Source organism: Camelus dromedarius, unplaced genomic scaffold, assembly GCF_036321535.1.
Source record: "Camelus dromedarius isolate mCamDro1 unplaced genomic scaffold, mCamDro1.pat HAP1_SCAFFOLD_179, whole genome shotgun sequence".
In the NCBI taxonomy this organism is placed as follows: Eukaryota; Metazoa; Chordata; class Mammalia; order Artiodactyla; family Camelidae; genus Camelus; species Camelus dromedarius.
Window position 1 is genome coordinate 4119516 of NW_026989756.1, and position 26676 is coordinate 4146191.

The 26676-nt window shown below is 45.5% G+C and overlaps 1 long non-coding RNA gene across 1 annotated transcript; it reads left to right on the forward strand.

Annotated features, from left to right (window-relative positions):
• On the forward strand, positions 1-26422 carry LOC135320534 (uncharacterized). The gene is made up of 4 exons (XR_010379708.1): positions 1-745; positions 8154-8306; positions 9056-9163; positions 26405-26422. It is a non-coding gene; the product is annotated as an uncharacterized LOC135320534 (long non-coding RNA).
• Positions 26423-26676: the final 254 nt, after the last annotated feature.

Sequence of the window (26676 nt, forward strand, 5' to 3'; positions counted from 1 at the left end):
TCCTCAGAATAAGTGGGCTTTTCCAAGCACTCTCCACCTGTTGCAAAGGCCTCCCAGCAGGGAAGGGGGCTGTCAGGGGCAACACTGCACTCTCCACTGTAACAAGGAGAAAGCCAAGGGCCACAGAGAGGAGTGCCTTTCCAGTGTCACTGCTCACTTTCCCACCTTTTGGGAGACTGGGAGGCTTTTCTACTACATTCTGGCTCTGAAGCCCCAATATTGTTTGGACATGCCTCCCTCCCTGGAGCAGGGAACCACTAAGTGACCTGTCACTTGTCACCAAGCAGACAGGCTCATTTCAGCTCATTGTGCCACCTGCAGTTTGTGCTAGTAGCAGGATCCTCTGGGAGACATCACACTCTCCCAACCTGAAAACAGGTGAACAGCTCACAGGTTTCCTGGAGAGGATGGTCACATGGCCTTGATCTGGCCAATCAGCATTTTCCATCCTCCCTGGCCACTGTGATTGGCTCAGGGCTGGGCACCAGCCCAATCAGGCTCCACGGAGGTCAGGCCTAGTTGCTGGAATCCTGGGAGCAGAGAAGTTCTATTTCAGTTGGGAGTTGAGGGGTGGTGATGTCAGCCTGTGGCAGTTGGTGACTATCTTGCTCTCGTAAAGGCAGAGCCATGTGAAGATGACACCAGTGGCAGAGCCCAGAGGTGGGGAAGGATGACTTCTGCTGATGTCACTGAGCACCAGGTACAGCCCTGCCTGAAGCTATCTCCCTGTGGATGTCTCAGTTAGGTAAGTCATTCTCTCCTGCCCTGTTTGCTTCTTTAAGCCACTTTGGTTTTCTGTCACTGGTTTTAAGAAAAAGTTTGACTATTCCTTCAAGCTGGCTAAATGGAGACCCTGGAACTGCAACAGTGTGGTGACAGGCAACAATGTGGCTAATAGACTTCAGAGGCCTCTGTTCAAACAGGGGATTGTAAATGACAAGGGAGAGTACACATGGCCTCAGTGAACAGATTTGCTAGTGGTAGCTCGCAGTTCCTGGATATTAGAGTGCATGCACTCAGCCAAGTCTCAGCCCTGCTCTCACACCTGCTAACCCATACATGTCCTCTCCCACCTGCCCGGCCTAGGGGCCTGGACACCCCCAGGCACCTGAAACAGCCCAGGGCTTTGTGTTGTAATTTACACAGGCTGCCCCCACTTCTGAGGGTGAGGGTGACTGGGTTCCAGTTTACAGAGAAAACAGACTAGACGTTCTCACTGGTGAGCTGTGGGGGTGGGACCCCAATCTACCATCTGACCTATGACTTCAGAGTGGACAGCCTCCCCACCCTCAGCCAGGATGCTTGCTAAGCCTAGGGGCTCAGGAGTCCTGCTCCCTCCAGCACCCCTCCTGGAGGTGAGAGTGGGGGGCTCTGCCCTATACAACATTCACCCCTGCAGGGGCACACGTGTGACCTCACAGTCTGTCATCCCTTCCTTATGACCTGGACCTCCTTGGCAGGGCATGAGAGGTGCCTTGATGTGTGAGAACTGCAGTTCATGGGTGCACACGTGGGCAGGTGCACCATGACTGAGAGGACAGCACCCCAATTTAAGCCCCCTCCATGCTCAGATGATTACATCCTGGAATTGAGGGGTACCCAGGGGTCAGGTGGCCAATTCTGGCCTTAGGGGCAAATTCTTATCACCCAGGAGGCTAATTTTTAAATTAAATTACACATTTACAATTCAATAGTCAAGCCCCTTTCTCAGCAGCCTTGTAGCCTCTCAGCTTTTAACCCTCGCTGTGACCATGTTCTTAGCTTCAAATTGAGTGCCATTATGGACATGAACATGTCCCTGTCATGTGTCACCTTCAGAGTAAGGGGCCACCCAAAACTCCCCTCCCTTCCCCTTGTCGATACCTCCACACAGGGAGTAGGGCCCTTTCGATGCAGTTGTGCAAATGTGTGAGCTAAGGGTTTAGAATGATCAGGCTAGGAGGGGTCTGCCCCACATAGCAGGGCAGGTGGGCTGGCAGGGGGTGATGGTTCACTTGTAAAACTCAGCTGGTGTCAGGCAGCGACAACAGACTGGCAGCCAAGGGCTCAGCTGGTGCAGAGTAAGCGGTTTAAATGTGTTCACCCAGACGCCTCGGGGATGGCAGCCCTGGAGTAAGACTACAAGTGAGGAAGGTGGAGGGTCCCCAGTGCCTGGACCTCCACCTTCTAAAAATCAGGACTGAGATGTGGCTTTGAAATCAGAACACTGGAGTTCAAAGCTTCCCCCACCACTTGGTCAATAATTCAAAGCAAATGAGCCTCAGTTTTCTCATGTGTAAAATCGGAACATTGAAGCCTCTCCCTCTGAGGGTGTGGAGGGAAGTAAATGCGGTGACAGCAGAGCACAGGAGCTGTCTGGGCTGAGCCTGCTCACAGGCAGGCCGTTGTTGCTTCCATGACCACCGTCTTCCAGGGCAGGGTCTGCACACTCTCCCTGTGAAGGTCCAGACAGTAAACATTCTAGGCTTTGAGGGACCTACAGTCCCTGTCACAACTACCACCCTCTGCTGTTGGAGGGCAAGGGCAGCTCCTGCAGTAGGTAGTCCAGGCTCGCACCCCCGCTTCCTGGGATAAGTATTCCTGAGATACAATTGTCACATAACTTTGTTGGCTTCAGGTGTGCAGCATAATGGCTTGTTACATGTGCATATTGTGAAATGATCACTGCATTAAGTTTACTTGACGTCTGTCATCACCCATAGTCACACACTATTTTCCTTGTGATCAGAAATTTTAAGAGGTACTCTCTTAACAACTATCAATTGCACAGTGCAGTGTTGTTAACTACAGTCACCTTGCAGTACATTATGTCCCCAGGACTTGTTTATCTTCTAACTGGAAGTTTGTACATTTTGATTATCTTCCCGAATTTCAATCACCCCCTGACTCACCTCTGGCAACCACCAACCTGATCTCTGTTTCTATGGGTTTCGGTTTATTTTGTAGATTCCACATATAAATGAGATCATAGGTATTTGTCTTTCTCTGTCTTATTTATTTCACTTAGCATAATACCCTGAAGGTCCATCCAAGTTGTCACAAATCGCAGGATTTCATTTTTTTAATGTCTGAATAAGATTCCATTATATATACATATATATGCGTCACGTTTTCTGTATCCATTCATCTGTTGATGGACACTTAGGTTGTTTACATATCTTGGTTATTGTAAATAATGATACAGTGAACGTGAGGGTGCAGTTGTCTCATTGACATAGTGATTTCATTTCCTTTGGATATATTCCCAGCAATGGACTTGCTGGATCATACGGAAGTTTTAATTTTAAATTTTGGGGGAGTCTTCTTACTCTTTTCCAGAGTGATGGCACCAATTTACATTCCCACCAACATTGCAGAAGTTTCCCTTTTCTTCACACCACCACCATCACTTGTTATCTCTTGTATTTTGATGACACCCACCCTGACAGGTGTGAGGGGATATCTCATTGTGGTTTTGATTTGCATTTCCCTGATGGTGAGTGATGTTGAGCACCTTTTCATGTACCTGTTAGACATCTGCGTGCCTTCTTTGGAAAAATGTCTATTCAGTTCCTCTGCCCACTTTTTAAATCAGATTGCTTGTTTTTTTGCTGTTGAATTGTAAGAGTTATTTATATGTTTTGGGTGTTAACCCCTTATCAGATACATAGTATGAAAATACTTTCTCCCCTTCTGTCTGTTACCCTAACCTCTGCTTTCTGGATGACAGGGGTCCAGGCACTTGGGAATCTCTGCTTCTCACATGTTTCCAATGGTGGGTGGGTGAGGGCTGTGTTGTGATAAAACTGTGCACAACCGTGGGTCTTCTTTTAGAAGGTGGGCTCTGAAGAGTGCAGTGTGGGCAGGGATGTTTCCCTGAAGTCATCATTTGGATGGTCATGTGCCCTGGAACTCACATCTTCTAGCCCGGATGTGATGGGGGAATTTGCAAAGGGAGGACCTTGCAGCTAAGAGACTGACCAGGTGTTCTTGTGTCTTGTTGGAAGCACCTGGAAAAAAAGTTGTGTGGAACAGGGACTCCTCCAGGTCACAAGGCTCAGTTCAGGCTTCTGGGATGCAGAGACCTGCTCTGAGCCACTCACTGAGGAGGGAAGGGCCTCAGGCAGGAGGGAGGGGTTGTTGGATTTCACTTGCCTGTTTGTCAAGTATCAGCTCTGGTGATGTGTGGCACATGGGCTTAGTTTTGGGCATGTAAGAGGAGAGGTTCCTGGGGAAGGGCTGGCTTTTTCCTCTGATTGAGGTCTTACTGTGTGCCAAGCACAGCAGTCCTCTGTGTCAGAGCTGGAAAGCCAGGCACAGAGAGGTCAGGGAGTTTCCAGGTCACACAACATTAGGGGCATCATTAGGGTCTGATGCAGACCTGACGCCAAGCCTACATTCTCTCTCCTTTCCCAGGACCATCATGATCCCACATGTCAGCATCACCCAGAGAGGCCCAGGTATGGGCACTGGGACCTTTCCTGCCTAACATGCCAGGAGCCTTAAGAGGGAGGACAAGACACTTCCTGAGTCCATGATGCCCAGAGGCTGCTCTCAGCGAGAGGTGCACACACTCTTTAATGAATCCTAGCTCTGTCCTGAGTCACTCTGTCCTCCCTGCCTCAGTTCTTCTGCCCACATGGGGCTGGAAACAGCAGCCACTTCACAAAGGTCTAAGGAACCTCCAGGATCCTGGAAGCAGCACCCTCACACAGGGAGCACGGTGGGGTCAGCCTCCATTGTCTCCTTAACTTTTCCTCACCTCTTTGCTGGATGAGGAGCCCTAGCGGGGCCCTGGCTTGTCCCAATTCTCACCCCAGATCAGGGTCCAGCAGGGGGTGGTGTCCAGGCTGGACTCTGTCCTCTGCCCCTTCTGGGCACCCTCATTCCCCACACCTTGGCTGCCTGGACACTGTCTTCCAGGGGCCACTCTGTGCCTCCCACCCCTACCTAGCATCCACCCACCCTGGGTTACTCCATCGTCCTCTGGCCCTTGGACATACACCTCCGTGTTGAGTGGAAATGAGGTGATGGACATGCTGGGCCTCCTGGACAGTCTGGGGGAGCCCGATATCCCCATCCTGCCCACCGCCCCAAGAGCTCAAGTTGGGGAGAGGGTGTGCCTCCATTCATACTCTGATTTGCTCAGATTCTCAGCACCTACTTTGCTGGGTGGATATGGGGGCAGAGGGATGATGTAAAAGCAGGAGACCTGGACAGCAGAGCATGAGAAGGGGGCTAGCCCAGGCTGGTCTCATAACCCCCTTAGCCTTGGCTTTCTCATCTTTAAAGTGGGACAGAATATTGTGAGGTGAGCAGGATCCTGACCCATAACCAGGCACTGTCCTACACACATAAGAGATCACTGACTCCTCATGAAAATCTGTGGGGCAGGGACAGGCGTTATCACCCATTTCTGCAGAAGTAACTGAGGCACAGAGAGAACAGGGGAGGTGACCACCCCAGATTACAGAGCCCAGGCCATCTGGTTCCAGTGTCCAGGCTCATGGTCAGTGCCCACTCTGGGTTTCCTTCCTCCCTTCACGCTCCACTGGGACCCATGGCTGCAGCCTCATCTCAGTGTGATTGTTCATGGGGAGCAGGATGGGGGCTCTGAGGGCCCGTTTCTCAGAGCACTGCTTTCCCAGAAGGCTCAAGGGTTTGACTGTATTCACTACTGGACACCCAGGCCTGGGCCCAGGCAAGCCACACTACAAGGCCTGAATCAATGATTGTTGAGTGAATACCTGGACCTCTGCATGTACCTGCATGTTGCTCCCATTTCCTCATCTCCACAGCTGGCTACCCGACCAACACCTCGTGTCATCAGGCCTCTGCCAGGGACAGTCAAGGGGACCAGATCTGCTCATCTGGGGACAGGGAGCCTCAGGGGCCCTGTGTCTGTCCCAAGCATCTCCTGGGCCAATTCACAGGGAAGCCCAGCCAGCTTCCAGGAACAGCAATCAGGTCCCAATCCCAGGGGTGTAGAGTAGGTCTTGAGGGGTGTTTCCTGAGACTGACTTTGTGTATGAAGGGGTCCTGGGGGTCAGGCTGCTTTCAACCTCCATTCCAGGCCCACACCCCTGCTGGCAGCATTGAGGTAGTAATAAAGGACACAGGCCATGGGGCCAAGGCTATAGCAGGGCTCTGCTCTCTCTCTGTGGCTCAGTGTCCTCATCTGTAACAGAGAACTAGTAACAGGGCCAAGGGAGGGCTCACTGAGACCCTCCTCTGTAGCTTTGGTTGGACACTGCCCTCTCTCTGCTCAGTGCCCTTCTCTGTAATAGAGAACTAGTAACATTTTTCTTAGCCCCTTTTGGCCCCATTTTTCTGAGTCTCTTTCCATATTGGGCCCAGGGCTTTCACAGAGATCACAGACTTGGGAGGTAATCAGAGTGTGGTCTCAGCCCTAGTGGTCCCAACTGAGGCCAGAGGAACTTCAGGAGGGGTGGGAATCCAGAAGTGCTTCATGGAGGAGGTGAGATCTGAGCTGTGTCCCCAAGGATGAGCTGTCATCCAGCTGAGGCCTGGCACTGAGCAGGACCCATGTACATGGTGAATGAGGGTGTGAATGAATGAATGGGCACCCCTCTAACAGAGAGTGAGGGGGGAAGTCCCCCAGGCCAAAGCAGGAAACACAGGGCACCCTGGGGGAGCAGAGGGCTGGGCTGCAGTGTGATGCCTGCCTCACCCTTTATGGGTGTCTTGCCCCCACTTTAGCCTGTGTTCTGGTGGATTGGGAGCCCTTGCCTCTCCTCTGCTAGAGTATCCTTCTCTTCATTCCCAGCAACACCCGCCTGTGTCACCTCAGTGTCCCCAAGTGGACCTGGACCTCTCTTGTGGGAGATTGTGAAGAGGGATTTGGTGTGCAGCCCAAGACTGAAGTGGGAGGGAGAGGATAATAGGGACCTCCAGAGGGGATCTTGGGCTGGGGGAAATCGGAGGGGTGGGGAAGGCAGAGACTCAGGGCTGAAGGATCCTGCTAGTGGTGGCTCCTTCACAAGGGGCTTCACAGGGAGGAAGCATTCATGGGGTAAAGGCAGAGCTCAGTTTGGCGCTCGCTGACATGGAACAGCTCATCACAGAGACGTCCAGAGGAGCTGGATATAGGGAACAAAGGTGCCACTGATATCAGGGTCAGAGCCTGAGACCCAGATGAGGTGAGGTGGTGGTGCAGGGGAAGGGGCTTGAGGATGTCAAGATGTTCATTCATTGGGGTCCTCAGGGTGGGGACCTTCATGTTCATTTCACAGCCACCTGGTGCCTGACAGAGCTAGGCTTAGGGAGGTCACTGAGTAGACACGTGCTGACAACCTAGATTCTCCTGTTTTCACATAAAGTCCCTGGTGTGAAGCCAGGTGGCACTCTTTAGAGTCATACACCCTCACCCCTGGGCTCTCTGTGTGCCTAGAGCCCAGTGGCACCTTACCTCCCACTCCCCACTGCAGGACCCTTTGCACACCTGCATTTCCACAAGCTATAAAACATCTTCTCTTGCTGTGTGTTTACCCTATGAAAACTCATTGCCCCAGGAAGAGAGGCCTCACATCCTGCCCTTATTAATGTGGTAAAGCCTGTTGTTCAGAGAAGCCCCTGACATATCTCACAACCAACCAGGTACCTGTGCATGAATTGATCATGCAGCCGCCTCCTCCTTGTGTGAACAGCACCCCCCCAATAACAGACCCCACACACTCAACCTTGGCACTCGTGTAGGCACCTCTTGCCTGTGTGGCCTGATGTTGCCTATAGCAGTGTCCCTATTAAACTTTCCTAGACCCTTCTCAGACGCTGGTAATTCTTTACCAACCCAAGTAACTAGCCCGCCATTGTGCCAACAACACCTGAAACAGAATTGGCTAAATTATGCAGATTGATGATGCAGTTTAATTTGCTTTGAAGGTGAAATCAAGGTTTACAAATAAAAGCAACATACGTACTCAAGGCAGGACTAAGAACTCACACGGATAACTAAGACCCTCCACGCGCATCCCACTTTGGACTCAGGGCCTTTGCGCTGGCTGCTCTTTCAGCCAGGGTCTCTCTCCGCCTGCTTCTTGAACACCTCCAGGAATCTGCTCAAATGTCCTCCCTGACCTTATTTTTCTCCATGGAACATATCACCTCCGGACATTGTGTATATTTTACTTAATTTTCTCTGTGTCCCCCACCAGGCTGTCTGCTGCATGAGAATGGAGACCTGCCTGCTTCACTCCCTGCTGTGCCCGGTATATGGAACCCGCCCAACACACAGTAGGACCTCAGCGAGTGTGTGACGGGTGTGTGATCACTGTAGGCCACAGACAATGGTCTTCCCAGCAGTGATGGTAAGAGTCATTCATTCTCTACTTACTGAGCCCTACTGTGCACTGGATACTGACCTGGGTGGGAGGCATGCAGTGGATGAGACACAGTGAACACACACAGCATGTTAGGAGGGACACGTGCTCTGGAGAGCACACAGGGCTGGGGGAGTGCAGGAGTGGAGGAGAAGAGGGCCAGGTGGAGACAGTGGTGGCATAAGAGACAGAGAGGTGGGGCCCAGGTCGTGCAGGGCTTGATGGCTTCTGTGAGGGCTTTTCCTCAGGGCAGCGGAACCATGGCTGGGCGTGGAGCAGGGGCCCGGTTCCTGAATGCTATGCAGGAGATGGAGCAGGTGTCTGCTTTGGAGATGTGCGTGGAGGAGGCTGTCCCTGTAGACTGTGCAGGCAAGGAAGGCTCCTCTGATGGGGTGACATCTGAGCTGAGCCCTTGTATGGACCATGTTTCCACCTTCTGTAGACTGGATGCTTTCGTCAGCCCTGCAGGCCTATGCAGGACACACCCTGTTCTCAGTCACCTGGGCTTGGCCTCCTGCCTCCATTATGGGCCTTCCCACCCCAGAAGGAGTCCTTCTAGATCTAACGCACTACCCCCTCCACTGGACTTGGACTCACACTGAGCCACTGTCCACCTGCCCAACTCACCCAGAGTCAAGTCCAGACACTTGGGGGAGCCCCTCCACCCCAGAGCCCATGAACTTACTCAAATGGCCAGCCCTCAGCCTGCTCACATGCTTCACCCTCCCCTCCTGCAGAAACCCTGTGACAGATCCTGTCCACAGAACCCTGCTCCTCCGATCCTGACCCCAGGCTTTCCCATGGTGTGTGACCCCGCATGGGGTGCAGTCCCCTCCTCCAGTCTGGTGAGTAGAAACTACCTTTTCTTTTTTCTTTTGTTAATATATTTATTTTTTAATTTTTATTTTATTGAGTTATAGTCAGTTTTCATTGTTGTGTCAATTTGCAGCATAGAGCATAATTTTGTCAATTGTGTTTACTCTTTCAAGAAACCATCTCTTGGCTTGATTTTTTCAAATGTTTCTAATATCTCTACTTTATTTATTTCCTCCCTGATCTTTATTATTTCCTTCCTTCTGCTTACTTTTGTTATTTTTTGCTCTTCTTTTTCTAATTCTTTTAGGTGGTAAGTTTGATTGTTTATTGCAGTTGTTCCTCTTTTTTGAGGTAGACCTGATTCTCTCGCTATATACTTCACTCTAAGCACTGCCTTTTCTGGATCCCATAGGTTCTGTGTGGTTGTGTTTTCATCATCATTTGTCTCACTGTGTTTTTTTTTTTTTTATTTCTTCTTTGATTTCATCATCCACCCATTTTTTTTAAAGTAATATGTTGTTTAATCTCCATGCTGTCATTTATTTCTTCTTTATTTTTCTGTAGTTAATTTCTACTTTTATGGTATTGTGTTCAGAAAAAGTTGCTTCAAATATTTTCTATCTTCTTCAAATTGTTAATGCTTCTTTTGTGCCAAAGTATATGATCTATCCTAGAAAATGTGGTTCGTGCACTTGGGAAGAAGGTATATTCTATTTTAGGGAAATATAATGTTCTGAAAATATTAACCAAGACAAATTGTTCTATTTTATCATTTAATTTCTACGTTGTCTTATTAATTTTATGTATGGAAGATCTGTCCAGTGATGTTAATGGATAGTTAAAGTCTTCTACCATGACTGTATTCTGATCAAATTTTCCCTTTTTATCTGTTATGTATTTAGGTGCTCCTCTATTGGGTTCATATATGTTAATGAGTGTAATATCTTCATCTATGACTCCTTTAATCATTATATAATGTCCTACTTAATCTTTCTTTATAATCTTTGTTTTAAAGTCTATTTTATTTGAAATCACTGTTGATATCCCTGCTTTCTTGTCATTTCCATTTTTGTGGAATATCTTTTTCAATCCTCTCACTTTCAATCTATGTGTGTCCTTCTCCCTAACGTGGGTCTTTTGTATACAGTGTATTGTAGATACTTGCTTTATTATCCACTCTGCACTCTATGTCCTTTGATTAAAGCATTTAGTCCATTGACATTTATAATAATTATTGATAGATATGTGTTTATTATATTTTGAACTTTGTTTTGCAGTTGATTTTGTATTTCCTCTTTGTTCCTTTCTTTTTCTTTTTGTGGTCTGATAATTTTCCTTTTTATTATCTTGGTGTCTTTTTAGTTTTGTGACTCTATTGTAAATTTTTGGCTTGTGGTTACCCTACTTTGTTCATATATTAACCCATTACTATATCTGTTTGTTTTAAACAGATAGTAATATAAGCTCAAACTCATCCTACCAAGAAGAAAAGAGAGAGAGAGAGAGAGAGAGAAACCTGTATATTTTCTTGCTCGCCTCCCCCACCCTTAATGATTTAGATGTCCTCTTTTATGATTTCATGTTTATTCTGTTGTAATTCATTGTAGCAATCACCTTTCCAATCATGGTTTTCTCCTTTTTATGGCATCCTGCTTCTTTTCTGTTTAGAGTAGGTCTTTCAATATTTCCTTTAGCATAGGTTTAGTGTTGCTAAATTCTTTTAGTTTTTGCTTGTCTGTGAAGTTCTTTATCTCTCCTATTCTAAAGGATAGCCTTGCTGGATAAAGTATCGTAAGCTGCATCATATTTTCATTCAGGACTTTGAATATTCCTTGCCCCTCCCTTCTGGCCTTACTGTTTGTGTAGAGAAATCAGCTGAAAATCTTATGGGGTTCCCTTGTATCTCATCCTTTGTTTTTCTCTTGCTGCCCTTAGAATCATTTCCTATTCTCAACCCTGGTCATCCTAATTGTAAAATGTCTTGGTGTGGGTCTGTTGGGTCCTCCTTGTTTGGGACGCTCTGTGCTTCCTGCACTTGGATATCTGATTCCTTCTTTAGGTTTGGGAAGTTTTCAGTCATGATTTCTTCAAATACCTTTTCAATCCCCTTTGTTCTTTCTTCTCCTTCTGGGACCCCCATTATGAGTAGGTTGGCATGCTTTATGTTATTCCATAGGTCCCTTATATTGCTTTCATTGGTTTTTATTTGTTTTCTCTCAGCTGTTATGTTGTCCTGTCTTCTAAGTCACATATTCATTCCTCTCAATTATCTAGCCAACATTTTACAGCCTTTAGCTCAACTCTCATCTCAGCAAATGAGTTTTCCAATTTTCACTGTCTCCTCTTTAGAGTTTCAATTTCGTTTTTTGACATATTCTCTGTCTCTATAGACAATCTCTTTTAGTTTCTTCAGTACTTTGATCACTCCTTTCTTGAAATCATCTAGTAGACTATCAATGTCTATTTCATTGATTGTTCTTTCAGGGGATATATCTTGTTCTTTTAATTGAGAGAGGTGGCTCTGCTTATTCATCTTGCTTATATCTCTCTGGCACTATGGCTTATGGAGTATCAGTTATCTACTGTCGTCCTTTAGGAGTTTATTTATTTATATAAAGTGGATGCAGAAATAAAACTAAGCACAAAGAAATTAGTTTTAAAAGCAGTATAATCAATAACAGAAGAACATATTGAAACAAGATAACAATTGAGTTGGGATGAATTTTTAAAACATTAAAGGAAGAAAAATATTTGAGAACAGAGTATCATCATAACAGAAGAACAAAACAAAGATAAAAATGAAATTGGACAAATTGAAAGATAATAATATTAGTATTTTAAAAGAAAATTTTAAAAGGGATTAAAAATAGAAATATAAAAATTATTTAAGAAGTAACATTTAAAAAGTAAAAGAAAATGGAACAGAAAAAGAAGAGAGGATGTTCCCGTGGAGATTGTGTGCCCTTAATAATTTTATCAAGAGGTCTTTCTTAAATAAGTGTGGTTGCCAAGTCTTACTTCTTTGCCTTTTGTCTGTTATCCCTTTGGTTACGGATGTGGCCATTAACCTGTTAACCAGAGCCTACCCTGGCTATTGAATGGGGACTCCTATTTGTTTTGTGGTTGTCACAGCTCCTGCCCCTGCCTTGTTTCATGAACTCAGCTCATTGGTTCCAGAGACCCTCTGGTCACACCCTTGGTCTGTGCTGCTCCCAGTGCCTGGAGGTAGACATGTCACATCTCCTCCCAATGCTGCATCTTGGTGCTGCTCTCCTGCATGGTAGGTGGGCAGGGTGTGCCCCTTCCCAATGCCGTGTCCAGGTGCAGCAGTCCTGCACAGTAGTTGGGTTGGTTGGTCCCCTGTTCAGTGCTACTCCCCACTCCACATCTGTTCCACACTCTGTAAGTGGGCTTGAGGCAAATGGCCACACCAGCCCTAGTCCCTGCTCTTTGCCAGAAGTCTGCTCCTTGTTCATTTGTCTTAGAGGTGCGAGTTCATAGACGCACCAGGACAGAACCTTCCTATATGTCTGGGGATGTAAACAAGTCTCAGTCCCACCTATGAGGCTGCAGAACTGCCAGGTACATATTCAGGTTTCAACCCTGCCTCTGCCTGGGTGGGTATGATGGCTGTGGCTGAGCCTCATCTCTCTTCTTCTGAGAAATCACCAGTTATGTTGCTGTGGGTCAGCAGAGACAAAGGACAAAACTCCCCTTCCCTCAGGCAAGCCAGCAATGTTGCTTTGCTTTATTTTTTTTTCTTATTTTATGGGGGGCCCAGGCTGTTCTGATCTGTATACAATCCAAGCAGTTGTCCACAGCACACTGTAGTCCCCCAGGGTTACCTCTGTACAGTCAACCAGAGTCTGCCTGGATCCAGCAGCCTGTCCCTTCCCATCCCTGATTCACTTCTAGGTTTGGGGGTTGTTGACACACTTTGTGCCCATATAACTTAATTCTGTCAGTCAAGGGCGGTTCTGTACACATCTGAGCCTCAGAGGTTCCCTGTCCATCCTGCTGACCTCTCCATTGGAAAGGGGGAGACCCAGTCAACCAGCACTATCCCTCCTTTGCTGCTCCCTCTTCAAAGGACCAACCCCAAGCCATTTTGCATTTTCTTCCTTCTTTTTTCCGTTTCTCCTACCAGATTGGTGGCACATTTTGTCTTTTGAAGATGGCAATGTTTTATCAAAGTTCAGCAGATGTTCTGAGTGGATGGGTGTGTCTGTGAATGTCAGTCTTGGTGTATTTATTGGAGAGGATAAGATACAAGTATCCTTCTACTCCACTATCTTGGCCTTTCTCCAAGAATATGCACTCTTAATAATTTTGTCATAAGGTTGTTTTTAATTATGGGTGATTGCCAAGTCTTCCTTCCATGCCTTTTGCCTGTTATCCCCTTTGTTGGTGGTGTGGCTGGTGTTCTGGTGGCCTGAGTCTGCCCTGGCTATTGAGCAGGAGCTCCTTTTTTTCCTGTGGTTGTCACACTCCTGCCCATATCCTACTGTGAAAACTCCACTTGCTGGTTCCAGAGGCCCTCCAGTCGTGCTCCTGGTCTGTGTCCCAGCATCAGTTTGTGGGTGGTCTGCACCCCCACCAGATGCCTGGTCCCAGCACCACACTTGTGCAAGGTAGTTGGCAGGTAGCTCCCCTGCCGCAATAGGTCCATGCTTCATAGGTGGACTCAGAGAAAACAGCTGCACTAGCCGTCACCCCTGCTCTGTTCCAGAACACTGCTTCTTGTCCATTTGTCTTAGAAAAGCCAATTCAGAGAGGCATCGGTGTGTAATGGTCCCCTCTGCTTGGGACTGTAAACAAATCTCAGTCCCACCTATGAGGTTGTGGAGCCCCTAGGTAGGGATTCAGCTTTTGACCCCTCCTTCACCTGGGAACCATGAACCAGAAAATATGGTGGCTATGGCTGAGCCTTGACTCTCTTCTCCCAAGAAGTCTCCAATAATGGCACTGTGGGTCTGTGGACACAAAGGCTACGGATCCCCTTCCCCCCTGGGCACACCAGCAGTGTTGCTTTGCCTTTTTTTTTTTTTTTTTTTTGGATTTTATGGGGGACCCAGGCTGTTCTAATCTGTATACTCTCCCAGCCATGGCACACAGAACATTGTAGTCCCCCAAGGTTTCCTCTGTACAGTCAGCCCGAATCCTCTGCTCGACTCAGACAGCCTGTCCCATCCCACCTCTGCTGGTTCACGTCTAGGGCTGGGGATCATTGGGACTCTTTGTGCCCAATTAACTTAGTTCTGTCAGTCAAAGTCTATTCTGTACAGATCCGAGCCGCAGATATTCCCTATCCATCTTGCTGAACTCGCCATTGGAGTTGGGTAGACCCAGTGTATTAATGCTATTACTCCTTTGCAGCTCCCTCTTCATTGGAATGGTCCTGAACTATTTTCCTTTTTCTTCTTTTCTCCTACCAGATTTGTGGAAAATTTTATCTTTTGAAGAAGGCAATATTCTGTCAAAGTTCAGCAGGTGTTCTGGGTGGTGGGTGTGTCTGTGGATGTCACTCTTGGTGAATTTGTGGGAGAGGGTGAGCTCTGAGCATCTTTTTTACTCCACCATCTTTCCTCCTCCTTCACTTTTTCTTTTGATTGGAACACTTAGTCCATTGACATTTATAGTAGTTATTTTATAGATGTGGTTTTATTGCCATTTTGAAATTTGTTTTCCAGTTGATTTGGTATTTCTTATTTGTTTCATTCTTTTAATTTTTTTTCATTTTTGTCATATGATAAATTTCTTTTCTATAAGCTTGGTTTCTTTTTGGGTTTTATGACTCTTTATATACTTCTGATTTGTGGTTATCTTGTCTTTCAAGTCTGGTAACCCCTTACTTCATCTGTTTGGTTTTAGTTGATAGTCATGTAGGCTCAAGTGCATCCTAAAAAGAAAGGAGACAAAAAGAAAGAAGAAAAAAAAAAAAGAAAGGGAACAAAATCTATATTCTCTTGCTCTACTCTTTCACCTTTTATGATTTTGCTATTCTCTCTTTCTTTCTTGCTTTCTTTATTGACTTACTGACTTATTTATATCTTCATGTTTTCCCTTGCAATTCACTGTATTTATTGCATTTCCAATTATGGTTTCCTAATTTCTATAGCTTCCTGTTTATGTTTTATTTAGATTAGAACTTTCAATTTTTTTTTAGCATAGATTTAGTACTGCTGACTTCTTTTAATTTTGCTTGTCTGTGAAATTCTTTCTCTCTCTTTCTGTTCTAAAGGAGAGTCTTTCTAGATAGAATATCCTAGTTTGCAGCCTTTTCTCATTCAGGACTTTGAAAATATCTTGCCACTCCCTTCTGGCCAGAAGTTTTTATGTAGAGAAATCTGCTGAATGCTTATGAGGCTCCCTTGTAACTAACATTTTGTTTTTCTCTCACTGCCTTTAGAATATTTTCTTTATCTTTAACTTTAACCATTTCAATTATAATATGTCTTGGTGTAGGTCTGTTTGGTTTCTTCTTGTTTGGGACCCTCTGTGCCTCCTGTACTTGGATAATTCTTTCCTTCTTAAGGTTTGGAAAGTTTTCAGTCATGATTTCTTTAACTATATTTTCAATCCCCTTTTCTCTTTCTTCTCCTTCTGGGACCCACTATTATGCATAGGCTGGCGCACTTTATATTATCTTGCTTTAATTGGTTTTTATTGGCTTTTATGTCTGCTGTATTGGGTTATTTCTTTTATCTTGTCTCCTAAGTCATTTATTCATTCCTCTGCATTATCTAGTCTGTTTTTGATTGCCTGTAGTTGAATTTTCTATTTTTAACTAGCTCTTCTTTATAGTTTAAATTTTCTTTTCAAAGTTTTCTGTCTCTATTGATAGTCTCTTTTAGTTCTTTCAGTGTGTTGATCATTCCCTTTTTGAAGTCTAGTAGACTATCAGTCTATTTTACTGTTTGTTCTTTCAGGGGATTTCTCTTGTTCTTTTAATTGAAAGTGGTTCCTCGGCTTCTTTATTTACTTATATTTCTCTGGCTTCTAGACCCGTTTCTGAGCTGTGGTGTGTAGTAGGCAGGGTGGGAGTACTTCAGTTGTGAAGAAAATTAAGCAGGAGATTTCCACTGGGGAGTTCCCTCTGTGGTGTTGTCTGTCACTTGTTATGCAGACTTACAAAGTACTATTTGTTGATGTTGGCTTTATCCCTGCTTTAGCTATGGGAATGTCAGCCACCTACTCTGGTGCCCCTCAGGTTCTGAGCCCCAGGAAACATCAGTGCAGATCCAGCAGTGTCAGTCCCTTGGACCTGCCTTAGCAAGTGTGTAGTCACACACATGAATTTGTGGTCCACTACAGGTTCAGCTCAAACCCCAATCCCGCATCCACATATGGAACCATACACCACCCTGTTGTAAATACCCTCACTGGCCACCCTTCTTGAGTCAGAACTCCACTCACTGCCTGTAAGTCCCAGAGGTGTGGATCCACAAAGTGACCAGAGAGAGCAAATCCACCCTCTCTGCCTGTGGCTGTAAACAAATCTCAGTCCCGCCTGTGAAGTTGCAATGGCACAGGATATGGATTCAACATTCAGCTCTGCCTTTGTCCAGCAGTGTTGGCTATGACCAAGCCCCATTTCTCTTCTCGTGAGAACACACCAACAATGGAGCCAAGTGGAGAAAGTGACTTTGGCACAGCCATGCATCATTCCTCCCCCATTATACCAACATTGGTGCTTTTTATGAGAGTTTCAGTCTGTTCTGTTCCACACACACACACACACATAGCCAGAGCTCACACTGCCCTCTAGTTTCCTGATGCTGCCTCTCTGCAGTGTGACCCAGCCCTCTGCCTGGGCTCTTCACTGACTCCAGTAGCCAGTCCTGGCTCATCCCTGCTAGTTCATGTCTAGGGCTGGTCATCACAGGGACCCTCTGTGTCAGTATTCCCCAGTTCTGCCTGCCATGCAGTTGCCACTGTCTCCTCCAAACCTTGGAAGCTCTGCTTCTTTCCTAGCTGATCTCCCAGCTAGAGAGGTTGTGTCCCAGTGTGAGGGTGCCTTTCTTCCTATGCTACTTTTTCCCTGCAGGATCAGTCCTGCACTGAATTTGTCTTTCTTCTTTTTATTCCTTACCATATTTTGTGAGAATCTTCCTGTATTTCAAAATGAGAGACACTGTGCCAGAGTTCAGGAGGTTTCTGTGCAATTCAATGTTTTTGTAGATGTAATTCTTCGTGTATTTGTGGGAGAGGTCAAGCTGTGAGTCTGTCTACTCTGTCACTTTGGCTCCTTCAAATTTTAAAATAGGGCTAGGTCTTTCTTAATTACTCTCAACAAGCTGTTGTAGTTTCCAGCGTACATGTCTTGCAATTTTTCCTTGCCTCTATTGGATGCTGATTCAGAACATACACAACCTTCTAGAGAAACCTGTCCCACCCTGCCATTTGCTGCCAACTAGCTGGCCTGTGTCTGAGTCACCAAAAGGTTTTGTTCTTTATCTGATTCTTCATTCTTTAGAATTTATCATTTTACTCTCATAAATGCTGATTGTACTTGTAACAAATACTTTAAAATAAAAATAATAAACTTTACGCTGTGGATTCAATATGAATGAATCTCAAGTAACATATGCTTTAAATACCTTAGAATTAGTAAAGCAATATAGATACATTATGAACACTTGAAATGTTGCCTAAAGGAAAAGTGCAGAGATTTGCAAATCCCACCCCCAGAAGTGACCGTCATGAATGGCTTGGTGAACATCTCTCAGTCTCTATCTCTCTTATTCTCTCTGCCTCTGTCTCTCACACACCACAAGATTCATTTAAATCTATGATGATTTGACACATATGTGGTCATAGATGGCATCTGGGATGTAGATGATGGATTAACAAGCATCCAAACTGAGGGCTTCCTTGACATCAGGTAAAGACCTAGCAGTCATTTTTCCAGCTGCACAACAATCATTCCTCCATGTGAACCAGAACTGATGAATCCCACCCCCTCTCCATGAACATTAGTGTTGCTTCCAATCTCCTACTAGTTAAACCAGAACTGTGATGAACATCCTTGAAAAGACATCTTTGAAAAATTGTGCAAGAATTTTTGTATGATCAACACTAAGCATCAGCACTACTCGGAAAGGGGTGAACTTGTGGAACTGTAATTCACCCTGCATACTGTTCTCCCAGAGAGGAGTGTCTGCTCACTCTTCCCTCCAGGGGATCAACTGTGGCCTCTGCCTCCTTATGTTGTCACTAGAGCTGGTTGTCACCAGGCTAAAGTCCTGCCAGTGTGATGGTGACCAATGCTGTCTCCAAAGTGTGTACATCTGTGTGCATCCTCACTTGAGAGGTCAAGCACCTCTAATATACACTGGCCACCTGCATTTCCTCTTGTTGGAATTGTATGTGTTTGTTCTGTTTCTGTTTAGAACACAGTGTTTCAAGAAGTTTTTGGACCACAGGGATGTGAAACATTTCTCTGACTTTAGGTTATGAAAAATGATTTTTCCAGGTTGTGGTTTGACTTTCATGGCTTTTGAATATTATTATTTTTTATTTTGTAGGTTATGTTTTGCCACAGGAAGAGCTAAGCATCTCCCTTCTGGCTCTGGTTTCACACATAGAATAGCAGTGCCTATCTCGAGATTATGCACATAGTTACTAAAAATTTTCATTTTGTACATCTCATGTTTAATCCACCTGGGTTTCCCTTTCAAATAACCAAAATGCTACTTCAAGTAAAAAAAAAAAAAAAACACCAGTCCCTTGTTAAAATATGAGAGCAGACACAAACAGCCACCTTTTGTATGATTTCATTGATAGGGAACATCCAGGGTAGGGAAAGACACACAGAGAGAAAGAGGATTAGGGCTTGTCAGGGGCTAGGGGAGGGAGAAAAGAGAATGTGTGGTTTGGATACAGGGTTTTATTATGAGGAAAGAAACAGTCTGAAACTAGACAGTGATGATGGTTACACAGCATTGTGAATGCACTTAATACTCCTGAATTGCACAATTTAAAATGGAAAAACATCTAAATTTTATTATTGTAAACTTAAAACTTAAAAATAGATGATACTCTAAATGACATGAAAGAAAACAAGGAAATTACAGAAAAAAACAAACAAAAATGATTCCAGGAGAAGGGAAGAAAGTTCGAGTCTGGGAGTGGGTTGATTCTGAGAATTAGATGACAGTGTTGGTGTTTGCAGAGGCATCTCAGCCCGTAGGGGTGGTGATGCCTGAATTGGCTCTGGGTCTCATAGAAGTGTGTGTGTAGGTGCAGGAGGAGCTACAAGATCAGGCTCAGGGTCTCCCTGCAGGACTGGTAATGTAACCTGGCTCTAGGTCTCCTGTAGGGCTAGTCTTACAGTCTCCCTGCAGAGCTGGTGGGATGTGACACGGTTCTGTGTTTTTTGCAGGTGCAGGTTCGGGTTCCCCTGCAGGGTTGGTAGAATGGGACCCAGTCCTGTGTCTCCTGCAGGATCCAGCTCAGGATCTCATGCAAGACCAGGCTCAGGGTCTCCTTGTAAGGCTTGTGGAATGAGACCCCATCCTTTTTCTCCTGCAGCAGCAGATTCATGGTGTCCCTGCAAGGTTTTGCAATTTCACCCTACTCTGTATCACCTGCAGGAGCAGGCTCAGACTGTCCCTGCTGAGTTATTGGAATATGACCCATCTCTGATTCTCTTGCAGAACCAGGCTCAGGGTCCCTCTACAGGGCTAGTCAATTTTGTTCCAGTCCTAGGTACCTTGCAGGTGCAGGATTGGGGTCTTCTTTCAGGGCTAGTGAAATGTGACTCAGCTGTTGGTCTCCTGCAGAAACAGGCAGAGTTTCTCCCTGCAAGCCTTGTGGAATGAGACCCAGTGCTGGGTCTCCTACAGGAGCATGCTCGGGGTCTCTAGGCAGGGCTAGTGGAATTGGACCTGGCTAATGGTCTCCCTGCAGTGCTGTTGGAATTGGTCCAATTCTTGGGTGTCTTGAAGGTGCAGGCTCTAAGTCTCCCTGCATTGCTGGTGAAATGTGAGCCAGTTGTGGTTCTCCTGAAGGAACAGTCTCAGGGTTTCCCTGCAGGGCTGGTGGATGGGACATAGTCCTGTGTCTCCTGGAGGAGCAGGCTCTGGGTCATTCTAGAGCTGTTGCAATATGACCAATCTCAGGTTCTCCTGTAGGAGTAGGCTCGGGGCCTTCCTGCAGGGCTAGTGGAATTGGACACGGCTCATGGTCTCCGTGCAGTGCCATTGGAATTGGTCCAAATCTTGGATCTTTTGAAGGTGTAGGTTCTAAGTTTCCCTGCATTGCTCATGGAATGTGACCTGGCTCTGGGTCTTCTGCAGGAGCAGGCTGATAAATTACCTGTAGGGCTGGTGGAATGTGACATGGCTCTTAGTCTCCTGCCAGAGCTTATTCAGGGTCTTTCCACAGGGCTGGTAGAATTGGTCCCAGGCCTGGGTCTCCTGCATGTGAAGGCTCAGGTATCCCTGCAGGGCTTGTGGAATGTGACTGGGTTTCTGTTTCCTGCAGGGGCAGGTTCAGAGTCTCCTTGCAGTGTTGCTGGAATGGCACATGGCTCTGAGTTTCCTGTAACAGCAGTCTTATGTTCTTCCTACAGGGCTAGTGGAATATGACTCAGACCTTGGTCACTTGCAGGAGCAGGCTAGTTTTCTCCCTGATGGGATGGTGGAATCAGACCCTGTCCTGGGTCTTCTGCAGAAGCAGGCTCCAGGTCTTCCTGCAGGGCTGTTGGAACATGACCCCATCACTTGTTCTGCTTCAGGAATAGGCACATGGTCTCCTTGCAAGGATAGTGTAATTGGACCCAGCTCAGGGGTCACTACAGGGCTGATGGAATGTGACCTGGCTCTGTGGTTCCTGCAAGTGTAGGTTCTGTTTCTCCCTTCAGGGTTGGTTTAATGGGACCCATTCCTGGATCTCCTGTAGAAGTAGGCTCAGAGTCTCCCTGCAGGGCTGGTGGAATGGGACCCATCTCTGGGTCACCTGCCAGAACAGATTTGGACTCTACCTTCAGGCTGGAGGAATTGGGCCTGTTCTTGCATTTCCTGCAGGAACAGGCCTTGGGTCTTCCTGGAAGAATACTGTAATATGACCCATCTCTGGTTCTTTTGCAGGAGAGGCTCATGGTCTCCCTAGAAGATTAGCAGAATTTGTCCCATTCCTTGGTCTAAGGCTCAGGGTATCCCTGCAAGTTTGGTGGAATGGGACCTAGTCCTGTGTCTCCTGCAGCAGCAGGTTCTGTTCTCTTTGCAGGGCTGGTGGAATGTGACTCCACTCTGTAGTATTTTTTGCAGATGCAGGCTTAGGGACCCCACCAGAACTGATGGCTCTTAGTCTCCTATGGGAGCAGGTGAGGGATTCCCTGCAGAGCTGGTGGAATTCGTCCCAGTCCTCGGTCTCTTGCAATTGCAGACTCAGTGTCTCCCTGCAGGGTTTGTGGAATATGACTAGGCTGTGGGTATCCTGCAGGAGCAAGCTCAGTTTTTCCGTGCAGGGTTGGTGGAATGAGATCTAGTTCTGGCTCTCCTACAAGAGGAAGCTGGGATTCTCCCTGGAAAGGCTGATGGAATTGGACTGGGATGTCTGTCTCCTGCAGGAGCAAGCCTAGGGATTACCTGCAGAGCTGGTAGAATGTCACACAACTCTTGTTCTTCTGCAGGAGCTGGCTCATGTTCTCTGTGAAGGGCTTGGTCTCCCCCAGGAGCAGGTTTGTAGTCTCACTACAGGGCTGGTGTTATGTGACCCACTCTGTTTTCTGCAGATGCAGTCTCAGTGTTTGCAGGTTTGGTGGAATGGGACGAAGTCCTGGGTTTCCTGGAGTAGCAGGCTTACAGTCTCCCTTCTGGGATATTGGAATGTGACCCAGTCATGTGTTTCCTGCTGAAGTGGCCTCAGGATATCCCTGCAGGGCTGTTGGAATTGTACCTCGCTCTGTATCACCTGCAGGATCAGGTTTGTGCTCTCCCAGCAAGGCTGGTGGATTTGGACCTATTCCTGGGTCTCCTGCAGGAGCAGGTTTTCAGTCTTCCTGCAGGGCTTCTGGAATATGACATATCTCTAATTTTCCTGCAGGATCAGGCTTGTGGGTCACCCAGCAAGGCTAGTGGAATTGGACCCACTTCAAGGTCTTAGTGCAGGGTTGATGGAATGGGACCCAGTCCTGGGTCTCCTGCAGGAATTGGCTCAGAGTCTCCCTGCAGGACTGGTGAAATTGGACCCATTCCTGAGTCTCCTGCAGGAGGAGGCCCTGCATCTTCCTGGAGGGATGGTGGAATATGACAGAGATCTGGTTCTCCTGCAGGAATAGGCTCAAGGTCTCCCTACAAGGCTTGTGGAATTGGACACATTCCTGGATCCCTTGCAAGTGAAGGCTTGGGGTTCTTCCTACACAGCTGGTGGAATGTGATTTGGCTCTGAGTCTCCTGCAGGAGTTGGCTCAGGGCCTCCTTGAAAGATTGGTGAAATGGGACACAGTGCTGTGTCTCCTGCAGTAGCAGGCTCAGGTTCTCCCTACAGTGTTGGTAAAATTGGACCTGGCTCCAATTCAACTGCAGTAGCAGACTGAAGGTATACCTGCATGGCTGGTTTAGTGTGAAGGAACAGCAAGTCTTAATACATTGGCCCACTCCTGGGAAAAGTATAAACAGGGCTTGGTGCATGGTCTCTTGTATTGTCTGAAAAAGCCCCTTGAGATGTGTTGATTCTGATGACCTCTTCCAAGAACTTGAACACTTATAGAATCTCTGCCAACTCATCTTGTTTAGACTGAAGGAATCTGCCTTTCATCAGTTCTTGGAATAGAGATCAACACAAAATGAAAGAGGGAAGAAAAAATTACCAATCTATCTATTAAGAAATCAGCTGAAGACATTAGAAAGTTCTCTTGCAATGCACTTGTTTCTATTTTGGTGCATTTAGAATCATTTCTTTATTATCAACTTTGGCCATTTAAATTAGAATATATATTGTTGTAGGCCTACTGGGGTTCATTATGCTTGGACCCTCTGTGCTTCCTGTGTTAAGATAGCTGGTTCTATCTTTGGTTTAAGAAAATTTCAGTCTGATTTCTTCAAATATCTCTTCAAACCATTTGTCTTTCTTCTTTTCCATGTGGGATCCCTATGAGTCATAGACTGGTATGTTTTCTCTTATCCCAGGTTTCAGTTGCATTGCTTGCATTAGTTTTCACTTGCTTTTCTATGTCGTGTTCTGACTCAGTGATTGCGGTTATCCTGCTTTCGAAGTCACTTATTTGTTCCTCTGCATTATCTAGTCCGATTTGGACTGTCTTTAGCTTAGCTATTCTCACCGTTGAGTTTTCTGATTATATTTGGCTCATCTAAAGTGTTTCTCTTTCCATTTATACTAGCCTGCATTTGTATTCATAGACTCAAGATTTCCTTCAGTGTTTTTATGTCCTCCCTTTTCAAGTCATATTCTAGTAAATTTTGGTGGTCTAATACATTGGATGTTCTTTCAGGAGACTCCTGTCTTTTGAAAATTTGGAATGGTTCTTTTAATTTTATTATATCTCTCTATCGCTATGGGTTAAGGATTATCAGTTATCTATTATAAACTTGAATAGCTTTTGTAAGTGAAATCATTTCTGTGCACATTTAGTATTAATGCTGTGAGGATTGTTTTTGGTATGTAATGATGCCATGTATTCCTTCTGTGTCTGTTGCCTGTTATATCTATGATTGCCAGTGTGGTTTTTGTTGTGGTGAATACAACCTATTCTAGTAAAGTTAGCAGAGTGTCATTTTGGTTAAATGCTTATCATAGCTCTGACAGTGCTGGGACTAGTAATTTTTGCTGGAATAGAGGCTTCCAAATGGTTTCTGGGCTGCCGGCTGGATATGTGGATAGGGAATGGTTCCAATACACTCTCATGAAAGTGCATTCATCCTTACTATTGCCACGGAAAAGTCAAAATTTTATAATGGGTTCCCTCAGGTTCTCTGCAAACAAAAACAAAAGTGGAAACAAATCTAATGATGTCACACATTAGAACCTGTTGAAGCGTGCAGTGCCACAGTTGGGTCCTTAGTGTAGTACTGGGTCAGCACCACAACTATTGTTGCATTAGCATGTGGTAGTCAAGTCTGATGGAAAGGCTTCAAATTCACCTATTGTTCAGCAGATCTCTGCTCCAAGAACTCTTGCAATAAGGCATTGGATCTCAAAGGCAATCATGGGGCATTTCAAAAACCTCTGCTTTGGACAATAAGAAATTTCAATCCTGCCTATGAAAGTTGCAGATCCTTGGGCTATAGAATCTGATTTCAACAATAAATTGCCCTGGATTCTAGAAACTAGATGAAGATGGCTCTGAATGAGACCCATTTCTCCTTTATGGAGAAAATGAGCAATTATACCGTGGATGTGGAAAGACTGTGACTAAGGCCCTGGGTTACTAAGCTAATCCACAACACATATGCCAGCAGATTTAATATTAAGAGAGGACCCAGGCAGATCTGTTCTCTAGATAGTACCAACCACAGCCCAAAACAATCTCCAAACCCCTGGGAATAAATTTGTGACATCAGCCACAGCCCTAACACACAGATTCCACAGGCACTCCTAGCTCAAAATTAACAGGTGGAGTATTGGTCTGGGAATGAATTGCAGAGAAATTTTGTGATTATTGCTTTCAGATATGTCAACCAAACGTCCACTATGCACTCTTTTAACCCTCAGCACATTATCTTCCATCTCAAATGACCCGTCCACTTTAGAGTGTGCATTCCAGTAAAACACAGTTTCCCCTTTACTGCTCCCTCACCAAAGGCCAGGTCCTGCACTGATTTCCATTCTCTAATTTGCCTTCTACTCTTTCCAGGTTATGTGAGAGTTTTCTGACTTTTGAAGTAAGAGATGTTTGGGCATTTTTCAGCAGGGTTCCTGAGCCAAGGGCTGGGAGAGTGTATGTTTATCTTGCTGTATACATGGGAGAGAGTGAGCGAAGTTTGCACTGGTACTCTGACAGTTTGGCATGGATAAATTAACACAATTTAGTCATAACTCACAGACACTTGATTCTTGTTTAGCTATTTTTCTGTATATCAATTGTGGGAGGATGTGTCCGAAAACTCCAGGTCTGACAATGTGTTCATACCTCAGTTGCAGACTTTCAAATAATAAAATTGAATTACATACATGGGAAATGTATCATAATAAAGACAGTTTTAGAAACATACTAAATCTAACTATAAGACAGTGTTGCCAAATTTAGGTACCAGCTTGAAATATCCAAATAAGAAAAATGCACAGAAAATATAAATTAGCAGCCAAAAGTCATGAAGGAGGCAGGTCAACAGTTTTCTCTTGGTGCCTCCAGCACTAACAGAAACAATGAAATAATTCTTAGAACCATTAACAACCACAACCCTAGGTTTCCATTGTGCATATGGTGCCCTTTCCTAATAATGACACATACTGGTCAATGTTGGTGATTCAAGGGGAAAAATTATTATTTAGGATACCACAAAGAAACCCAAACAATGTATTTTTACATAGGCTTGGTTTCAATAGCACTTAGAGATATTATAGATATGAGAACACTGCCGCAGCTTTGCTAGGCTATTGAGAATCATGTGCTCGTCTATCAAAGATGAGAATGTTTAATCGACTAATTATGTTGAGAAAAGCAATTTAACCCAAAAAATACAGCAATCACATTATATCCTGCTCCTGGGACTTGACAAAAGTGAAAAGATGGTCCACAAAAAAAGTGTCACTACATATTTATCCCAACAATTACACTTCATTTCAATAACTGAATTATAATAGTTACAAATACTGTTTTGAATAAATTAGGATAAATAAATATCCAAATTCAGGCAAAAAAATTCACTCACTTACAAAACTCCCTTCACACCAAAGTAGACATAAGCCCAGCATTTGCTGAATCTAGGGGAAGATCATCATTTCAAGTTGTGAGCGAAGAATTCAATACCAATCTATTTTAGTCGAGAGTAGTTGACAAATGAGGATTTCACTGTTGTGCACAGAATGTGAAGGAGGAGGAACTCTGATACTAGGAGGGGCTTGCTCAGCTCCTACTGGCTTCTTTGCAACTCAAGTGCTGATTCTTTGAAATAGATACATGAGGGGAGGGGAGGGAAGAGCAAGTGATTGATACCAAGGGCCAACCCTGGGAAAAGGCTTACCTGTGCCTTGTGCTTGGTCGTCTGAGTGGTGTATAAATGCCCCTTGGGACGTATGGATTCTCACGACCTCTTCCAAGAACATGAGCACTTTTATCATCTCTGCCATCTCTTCTCTTTTAGACGTCAGTAATCTTGGACCCGTTCTTGGAGCAGAGAATTGAGTGACTTTCTCAAGTGCACGTTGACACTCCATATGTTTCTGCCAGTATCAGCGAGGTTCAATATGTCTCATGAATGCCTTTTGAGCCTGGTATTCTCAACAGAAGTCTCCATGCCAGTATTCTCCACTGTAGCAGAACAACTCTCATCAATGTGTTTGCATCTCACCTCAATCCATGCAGCCAGCTTTTCTGCCAGCTTCCTTCATGTCTCCTATAAAGTCAAATTCTAAA